Source organism: Homarus americanus, unplaced genomic scaffold (genome assembly GCF_018991925.1).
Source record: "Homarus americanus isolate GMGI-L3 unplaced genomic scaffold, GMGI_Hamer_2.0 scaffold59578, whole genome shotgun sequence".
Lineage (NCBI taxonomy): Eukaryota > Metazoa > Arthropoda > Malacostraca > Decapoda > Nephropidae > Homarus > Homarus americanus.
In genome coordinates this window covers 5,682,000-5,692,601 of record NW_024712913.1, presented here as the reverse complement: position 1 = coordinate 5,692,601, position 10,602 = coordinate 5,682,000, and positions in this window count along the sequence as shown.

The window sequence follows — 10,602 nt, the reverse complement described above, 5'->3', positions numbered from 1 at the left end:
TTTTCTCAGAATCCCTTCAAATTTTTAGTAAAAAAATAAAAGTAAGACTTAATTACAATAAAGGCCAAATTTGTCTTCGTTGTTCAAATATAAAAGTATAAAATTATTAAATAAATAATAAAACATATACCTGTAAATAATAAAAAATATAAGTGTTTTATTTTTTCCCAATTCTTTATATAGTCTAAACATATTTATACATTAAAAAGGGCCGTCTAGTTTCCTTTAATCTAACTATTAAGGCATTCTTTAAAATTTTTCTTTTAATGTTATTATTATTTATAACCCATTGGATAATATCCAATTCCAGTATTTTATCAATTTCTGTCTTAGTAAAACATCGGTGACGCCACAAGTTGCTACATCTTTTACACTGTATATTGACTCCATCATTATTTATACACATACCTTTGTCCCTAAACAACGACGATTTTTTTTTTTTTTTTCTAATAAAATCTTCACCTCTTTTTTCCTCAACAAAAGGACACTGAGGAGACCAACGAGCATGCTCAATCCAAGGATTATCAAAACGTCTCCAATTTCGAAGCCCAATTCCAAACACAAAACATTGTACATGGTCACTTATACCACAGTAAAAAAAACCAGACTCGGCCATTTTTATAGAATTGAGAGTTTGTGGCCAATCATTGTATGTAGACTTTCTATTATCAAGTGTGCTAAATAACAATATCCTCTCTCGTGGAATATATTTGTATTCAATATGCTGTGTACCATAAATTAAATTGCTAATAATACTAAACTTCCGTCCATCTTTATCTTTTATAAAATATATTTCTTCTTCAATTCATTAAATTCTCCAGTGCCAGGCTCCTCCTTTTTCTCTTCCTCTTTTCTTCTTCCTCCTCTTTTCTTTCTTCCTCTGCCTCTTCTTCTTCTTCTGCCTCTTCTTCTTCTGCCTCTTCTTCTTCTTCTGCCTCTTCTTCTTCTTCTGCCTCTTCTTCTTCTTCTGCCTCTTCTTCTTCTTCTGCCTCTTCTTCTTCTTCTGCCTCTTCTTCTTCTTCTGTATCTACTTCAATAGATAATATTTTACATTGTTCCATTGGAATATTACCAACTGGTTTAGATCCACTTATAAACGGACACTGGGGAGACCTATGTGTATGTCTTTCTCTTGGTAGTTCACTTGAGACACAGTCCATTTTCCAATTCTCAATTAATACACCACAATACACACAACTACACATATCTTTGTCTCTCATATAATAAAATCCATCTTTTGCTAAATCTGCTGGTTTCAACCAATTCAATGGCCATTCTACGAATGTATCTAATCTTGTTTGTTCATAATTTAAGCTTTTAAACTTAAATCCATAAAATATTTTGTATGGTGATAGTTGCCGACGACGAAGCTGAATTGCTTGTTGCATTTTCTCTATGAGCAGGCTACTTAAAAATTTCTTTGAACAAACGCAGTCTTTTATAAAGAAGTAAGAGCAAGAAATAGGGGTATGGGGGGTGTGGGTGTGTCAGTTTTATATTCCTCCCTCCTAGATTTTATACCCCCGCCCCGCAATTTTAAGACTAAATGTAAGGTTGAATCCTTTTGAATATTATATTCAGTAATAAGTTTTTCATCTTCTAATTGTTTACCGGCGTAAATTAGCCTTTGTTGATCTGATGGGATACCTTCTTTATTCTGTATTTGTTCCTTAATATTTTCAATAGTATCTGCATCAACAACATCAAGGGTAAGACTCTTTCCAGAGAGTGTTTTTATAAAGATCTGCATAATTAAATTTTTATATTCTTTTATAAAAAAATTAAAAAAATTAAAATGTCTAAAAAAAACAAAATTGGATATTTATTAGGATGGTGAAATAAAACATGTTAGAAATGAGATTTCAGAGCTAATTTCAATTTCTCATTGGAAAATTGAGAATATTTTTTCTCTTTTTTTCCTATGAGAGTAGGAGAGTTTTGGTTTTTATTTAATACGAAATTGAAATCATTAATTATATAGATGAAGTAAAAAAAATTTCACTCTCAATAGGGATAATATCCCCCCTATTTGTACCCAATTAATTTATTATGCTACCATTCGAATATATAATTAAACCTGCATATCCGCCATTTTTTAAAACACATTTAAAAGGATCTTTAAATAAATAATTATTAATATCTTTTCTAAAATATGAATCGCTAAATGCCAATACTAATGATATAATATTATTATTAAACTTTTTAGTGTATAAAAAATTATTTATATTAGAAGGTGTACTAATATATTGCGTATTGTAATATATTTGTGTAAATCTCTCTATAAGATACTTATGCATAGATTGAGCTTTATCAAACGTAATCGGTAATTCATTAGAAAGCCACTCTTTGTTAGATTCAAATTCTTCAATTAAAGAATTTAAAATTGTATGTGAATATGGATGTTCTTCAATAACTATGTGAGATAGATAATACTGTTTTAAATGCATTGCCTCAACCTTTGAACAATAGTGAATGTGCTGTTTCAGTAGCATATTTGAAAATAATTGTGGTTTTTCTGAATTATATTCATTCATATCAAGTACAATTAATAGGTATGTCCATAAAATAGCTTAAATATTTTGATATTTAACATATTTAAAAGCCTCAATCTCTGTACGTTCAATTTGTGCTGTAGTTATGAAATCATTACAATATAAATATTTTCCCCATACAATTGCATTATTGCAAACTAAACCCGATAAAGTCAAGATTTTCATAAAAATACGACGTTTTATATCGTCGTCGTCGTGTATATTGTTTATTAAAAAATATCCAGTGGTATTTGGGTTTATAGGTTTGGTTAAACCGTTTATAGAAAAAAAACGTGCCAAATTAACATGGAGGGGTATGGTATTCCATCCATAAATCCCATTATATATAGGTTTATCATTTTCGTTTAAGTTTTTAACTATATCATCAAATGTAGTATTAATGACAGATTTATCAATATTAACAGGAATATCATAAGTATTTTTATAAAAGTATGCATTCATTTGTTTTATTTCTTTATTTTTTATATCTTTTTTATCTAGGATAGATAATACAAATATTGATTTTATATTTTTATTTACAAATACAAGATAATACAAATATTGATTTTATATTTTTATTTACAGATACAAGATATTTATTTAGGGTTGACAATATATACCTATATCTGAAATTTTATTATTATCATTATTAATTATACAATACAGAAAGGGTTTATTTACAGACACATTGATCCTATACTGAACTGAGTCTGTAAAACACATCCGTGTTTTAGATTCAGTTCATGTTCCTAGTTCATAATTTACAATTGATGAAACATTACTTAATTCTAAAAATACTGAGTTAAAATCCCTTGTTTTGTTTAAATTTCTAATGTTATTACTACTCAGACAATCACGAATAACAGGCAAATTCTCAATTTCCTTATATTCAGTTGTTTCATTGAATTTTGGAAACCATTGGTTTCTAGAATTAACACTGGTAAAAGTTTGTAGATTTTGTTCAAGTACCCCTGAAACTCCAAAGATATTCGTAGCTAGAACCATTAATTCATCTTTAGAGGCTGGGGTTTTAGGCATATAAACATATAAATATGATCCACATTTATAAGGGAAGTATATAACTAAATCTTGGTCATTTAGTATTCCCGAACCTCTTTGAACAGTTTTAGCATCAGCATGCATCATAGTAACACTAGTATATTCACCACCTGGAAGAAAAATATCTGAGTTTCATTTCCACAATTAAACGGTTCTTTCCACTTGCCATTGAAAGATGAACCAGATGCTAACATTAACTTAGAACCTTTTCGGTTTGGGTCAAAGAGGTCTTTAATCCCAACTGCTAATTCAATTTTCTTATTTGCTTCATATATAACTCTTGTTTCATCATCGTTGATGTTAAATCTGTCTTCATAATAAAATTTCCCATCTTTGTTCTCTCTTATGGAATTCAGAAAATCTTCATTTAATTTTTTCTCCAAATCAGTATCATGAAGAATTGCTAAAGTCCTCTTCAGAGATTGTTGTTGTTGATGTTTCGACGCTGCATCCTTAATTTCATCCGAAAATATTCGATGAGTTGAGTATTTGATCGTTCTTCCACAGGTAAACAATATATCAGAGCGTGAATCAGTTCAAAAATTGTTCTAGGCCAAATATTACATTCTTCTTGGGTGAGTTTTCTGCACCGGCAGCAAAAATTCTGAAGCATAATGCATCATATTCTTCACTAATACTCATTGCTACTGCTGCTGATAAACTTAAGTCTTCCCAGAAACAAGTGAAGACCACAACTGATATTATGATTTTACATTTTTACCTTCTATACTACGCTAGTGTCGTCGTCACTCATGTTTTGTTTTATTTTTTTGTTCACAAATAGAACAAAATGTAAATTTAATTGTACTTTTAACAACAGGCCAGCATGGGATGAATATTTGAGTCAACCACTTAACATTAGTTTCTTCCAAAGAACTTGAGGAGGAATTTAAAGGTAAAGGATAATTAATTACTAATGATGGTAGTGAAAGTGGAGGAGGTGACAATAGTGGTGATGATGGTGGTAATAAAGATTGTGATGGTAATAGTAAAGGTTATAGTGGTGATGGTGATAATGGTTGTGGTGGTAGTGGTGATGGCAATGATGATAATGATTGTGGTTGTGGTGGTACTGATGATGGAGATGATGATGAAGGTTGTGGTAATGGCGACGATGATGATTGTGATGGTAATAGTAAAGATGCTAGTGGTGATGGTGATAATGGTTGTGGTGTTAGTGGTGATGACAATGATGATAATGAGTGTGGTTGTGGTGGTACTGATGATGGCGATGATGATGGTGGTAGTGGTAATGGCGACGATGATGGTGGTGGTGATAATAGCGGCGATGATTGGAAATCTTTAACATACTTTTCCAAATTTAAACGTGGAAATCCAGTCTTTTCATTATTATAAATTATATTCGCTTTTGTAATTGGTTCTGGACAACCACAACTAATTATATATTGTATAATATCTAATTTCATAAGACTCTGAATGGCTTCCTTTGTTATATACATAAAATAACGAAACCTTCTTCTCTCTTCAAAATAATCAATGTCAATTGTATGTTGTTGAATAAATTTTATACCTCTTTCACGATAAACAAAATCACACTTAGGATACCATTGGGCGTGCATAGCCCAGGGACACTTACCGTCTTGCTTCCAATTCATAAGTCCACCGAAACATGTAAAACAACGAACGAAATCTCCAAATCCGTAAAATGTTTCACTGTAAAATCCAGCCTCCGCTAATTTTTGGGGTGTTATATTCAATAACAGAGGAAAAGTTGCTTGATCGAATGAGTTCAAACGAGTTTCAATCGTGTCATATTTTTTATTAATTTTTTTCATCCAGTCAATTTTCTCCATATTATTAAATGATAATGTATCATAAAAGCATGGATGTTTCAGATATTGTCCTTGTTCAATAGGAACATTTTTCATTCTAGCGATATTGTTACAAGGCACTAATCGATCATGTTCCTCTTTAGGGGAATCTCCCTCATGCCAGTCATATAACTCAACACCACAAAAACAACAATAAACAGTGTCGTTCAAATGCATGTAGACAAATCCATGGTGAGCCAATATATTACTCTTAACTTCGTATTCCTTTGGCCAATCAAAAAATGTAAGTCTTCTCGCCTCTTCAAAGTATACTATATCAACTGTAAGGAAACGTCTCTCCACAGTATTTGATTTTGAAGTCGTCCTGGCCATGACGATAATTATTAGTGGATATTACCACTACACTATGCATGCTATATAGAATTTGCTGGCTACTCTTCCCAATTTATATAGCCATTTTTTTTTATCTTGAAGGGGGAGAGGTGGGTAGGGAGATATATAAATACAAGGTGGAAAATTATAAAATCTCTATACTCTGTGCTTCGACATAGAGTAAGGTTATATTGCAGTTTCCTATATTGTTCAAAAAGTTTAAAGTATAATTATTTTTTTGTGAGTATTTATATCATCCCAGTCGTTTAATTGTTATTTTTATTTTTAAAAGTTACAAAATGGACCATAATAGTGATAACGACGCCGATTCTGCCACCTTTGATACTGATGCTGATAGAGACGACGACGACTACGACGACGATGATGACGATGACGATGCTGATGGTTACTACATGCTGGTGTATGAAACTGATGACAGCGACAACAACAGCAACAGCAATTATGACAGCGACAACGACAGCAATTATGAAACTGGCGACAACAATTATGAAACCGATGATGACAACAGCAGCAATTATGAAACAGATGACAACAACAGCAATTATGAAACAGATGATTACAACGATAACAATTATGATGACAATGACAGCAATTATGAAACTGATGCTGATGTTGCCACTTATACTGATATCGGAGAAATATATAAATCATTATATTATGTGTATATCTTTATAATCCAGTATCTAAACAGCAGCAAAAATATAAATTATGTTATAGAAAATAAACTTGAAATTAAAATACAAATGGCTGTAATGAATAATGAGCTTCAACGCATTAGTAACATATTAAATAGTTTGTAGGAAATAACTTATATTTTTATTTTTAGTCAAAAAAAAAAAAAAAATGACTAATAAAGAGCTCATATTAAAGTATAACAATGAATCTTTTAATCTTGATGTTCTTTTTTCTAAAAGTAATAAAGACGACTTAAATAAATAAAGAACTACTTTATAAAACCACATACTCTGCGACAAAAACTTGTAAGTCTCGTATTTATTAGATCAATTACCAGTATAGTACCAGAATCTTTAAAGAATGAAATTGTTTTTGAACTTGAATCAGAGAATGTTGAGAAATTATTTTTAGAAAAGCTATTGTAGTGGACTTCTCCCCTTCAACTGCGTATCCGCATTCCAATGCGACAGTTCCCTAGCAACCAAGCGAGGGGCTCCAGCAGATGTTACCGTAACCTAGCAACGAACCAAAGACCGGCGACTTTCTCGGGTTTTCCCAACATGACTCATAGAGGACTCACGGCTGCTGGGTATATAAGCTCTGTCTCTCCATTGAGATTCATTCTGGTCTCTCTTCTTGAACAAGCAACACCTCCTCCAGCAAGCTCCACGCTGTCCAGCATTCATTCAGCCAGGAGGCCAGCAACAGGCAGCATCTTCTCTAACGAAGCTCCTGCACATCTACCTCCTTCAACACGCTACTCACCGAACGTCTCTGCTGAGCAGCTCCTCACCACACGGCACCTCCAGCACCAGACTGTCTATCATATAACTTATATTATATAAGAAAACCACCTTAGAGTTTCCATCCATCCTGAGTGCTAGACAACATTACACCACGAATTCCTACACTATTATTATTTTCGGGATTTACATTTCCCCAAACAAAAATAAATTTGGGTGAGGTATTAATATTTAATAATATTAATATTCCTGAAAAAATTCTTTTAGATATGGGTATATATAAGTCAAACAATCATCCAAATATAGATCATGTCCTTTTGATAATGTATGCAAATACTTTAGTAAATTTTATCTTATCAAATATTTATGGATATATAAATAAAGCTCTAGATCATGTTGAAGATGAAAATTTTATGTTTTATAAGTACAAAATACAAATAAATCCCAAAAGTATAAAATTACAAGATATTATACATTATCTTTAGGAAAAATATAAAGATAACAATATTTGGAATAATGGTGAAAAAAGATAAGTATGTCGTCTTATGATGATGTATACAGTATACATATCAACTTAATTTTTTATATTATGCATTTGTTCATTGAACAACCATATACTAGTAAAGAAGATTTAGAAACAGCCGGAGCTGAAAAATATATTTTTCTTTGGGATTATGTAAAACAATACTCTATGAAAAATATAGAGAATGTTCCTTCTCCATTAAATATGTATGTATCCTCTTACTTATTGTATATTTATCCTAAGTTATCTAACCAACAATCACAATTATATATACAGGAAAATTCAAATCTTATATGTAAAAAAAATTTAATATTAATTAAAAATAAATAAAAAAGATCGCGATGGCCATCAAAATCACGACAAAGATCTGAAAATTCGCGATCAAAATCGCGACAACGACCATGACAATCTGAAAATTCACGATCAAAATCAGGACAAAGATCTGAAAATTCGCCATCAAAATCAAAATCACGACGGCAATCCCAATCAAAATTACAACAATCACGAAAAATATATGAAAATTCGCGATCAAAATCACGACGACGATCGCAATCAAAATCACAAAGATCTGAAAATTCGCAATCAAAATCAGGACGACTATCGCAATCAGAATCAAAATCACAAAGACGATCTGAAAATTGGCTATCAAAATTAAAATCACAGCAACAGTTACAACAACGACGACAATCTGACATTTTACAATTACGATCACAATCGCAGCCACCTGAACTTTTGCAATTACAATCGCAATCACAGCAGAACGACGATGACGATCTGAAATTTTGCAATCACGAGCACAATTGCGAGATCCAAATCTGGTGGTATTAGATGGAGAATTAAGAGCCATACGTAATAATAATAATGATGTAAATTTATCAGATTCAGATTTTTCCAAATTAGTTTTAGATGTGGGAGAGACCGATCAATCTATGTTTGTAGATTTAAATGAAGTACCTAAATTGGCTGAGAATTTCATAACATATATAGATACAAATAAACCAATGATCATTACCTAAAGAATCATCTGGTACAAGAAAAAAGAAGTTAAATAAAAAAGAAAGAAAACATTTGATTCAGATTATGCCTGTAAAATAATTAATTTTAATGACAATTAAGAAAAATAAATAATGATTCGATTATATTATATTATTCCATATCTTAGTTTAATATGTTTATTCGTTTTTAATTGTATTGTCTATATTAAAGATAGATTATCATCACATAAATGGATATTTAATTCATTTCAAAAAGATTTAGAGGCTGAAAAAATAGCTATAACTCAACAAAAGAATTTCATAGATATACAAAGTTGGACGTCAAATAATACTACTCAAAATGATGTAGTCAACATTTTTAAGGAATCATCTTTTCATTGTAAGGATATTTGTCTAAGAGTTCCCGAAAGTAAAGTAAATATTCCACATATTTGCCGAATTCTAGGTGGACACGATTGTGGTCCGTACCTTAAAATAGTAAAAATTCCTCAAGACGCTTCTACACAGTATACAATAAGTGGAACAGTATTAATTGGAGGGTGTACCTATTGCTTATGGAAGGAACCTCCCCTAGAAACAAAAACTTTATGTAATTCCGTGTGGGGATATTTACAGTATTCCCAAGAAGAGGATAGATGGAAATGTAAATCTAAATTACCTGGTTTCTATGACGCGGATACAAACACAATTATTGTTTGCGAACCTGATGGAAAACTGATAAGCAAACGAAAAATTGATGGAAAAAATGAAAGTGTAGTCGATATTGCCTCAATAACTCCTAATGATTTTTATGAGTTACAACATGAGTTTGAATGTGAATGCGCACAAGGCTATGTGGCCAACCCTGAAATTTCGAGATCAATGTGTTTCCAAGATCCGTGTTTAACGCATATACCTCCTCACGTTACAGATGCTTTAGGTTATAATCGTGAAACAAAAACTTGTGAATGTGGTCAATTTTATACCAATATAAACGGAAATAAAAGTAATCCATGTACGGCATGTCCCAATCCAGAGTTAGATAGAGACAATAATACACTTACAATTTGGGTTAAATGTAGTAATAATACTGAAACAGAAAAATCACTTGGTAGTTACCCGTGTCTTAATCCAGGGGATAAAATTAGAGGATGTACTAAAGTTATAATTAAAGCTAAAATAGTATCCACTTCAAATAGAGTTATTACACAAGGTAATACACTCGAACAGGAAGATTTTTTTGAAAGAATTGTGTGGCCTTAACTCTAAAAAACTCAGTGAGTTGGTCTTATTTTTTGGGATGAGGGGTTAATAAAAGTTTTTTTTTTTTTATTTATCATCTTCAAATATTACACATACATATCCATAACTGTATTGAATGAATTTGTTAAAGTAGATCCAAAATTGCATAGTGTTGAAGGATCCATATATATATTGATTACAGGTTGAATAAACGTATTGGTGATAAGGTAAGCATGCTTTTTTTACTCTGCCTATATTGAGGCATGAACTAGAAACATCTTTAAGTGTACACCACACATTTTGTCGTCAAGAGATATTATCATTTTTAGCTATAGATGAGCTGAAGAGATCTAAGGCATACAAATGAGAAAGTGTTTTTGTAAACGCCCACAGAATGATATTTTCTCGTTGCTGTATCTTTCCAGTTGCTTCTCCTACTCCTACAAAATTTACATTTGGCAACACCCCTTTATTTTTATTAATAACTGAACAACTATCACTGTGGTGGTTATGGCGGTTATGATTGTGTAGATAATGCGGGTTATTGTTCAGTTTATTACGCGGCCATGATTGGATAGTTAATCCATTAGTTATTATACGGTGGAGAATATCGATATTTAATTGTGAATCAGTTACTAGATAAGTTGGAGTACTGATATTACTGTATAT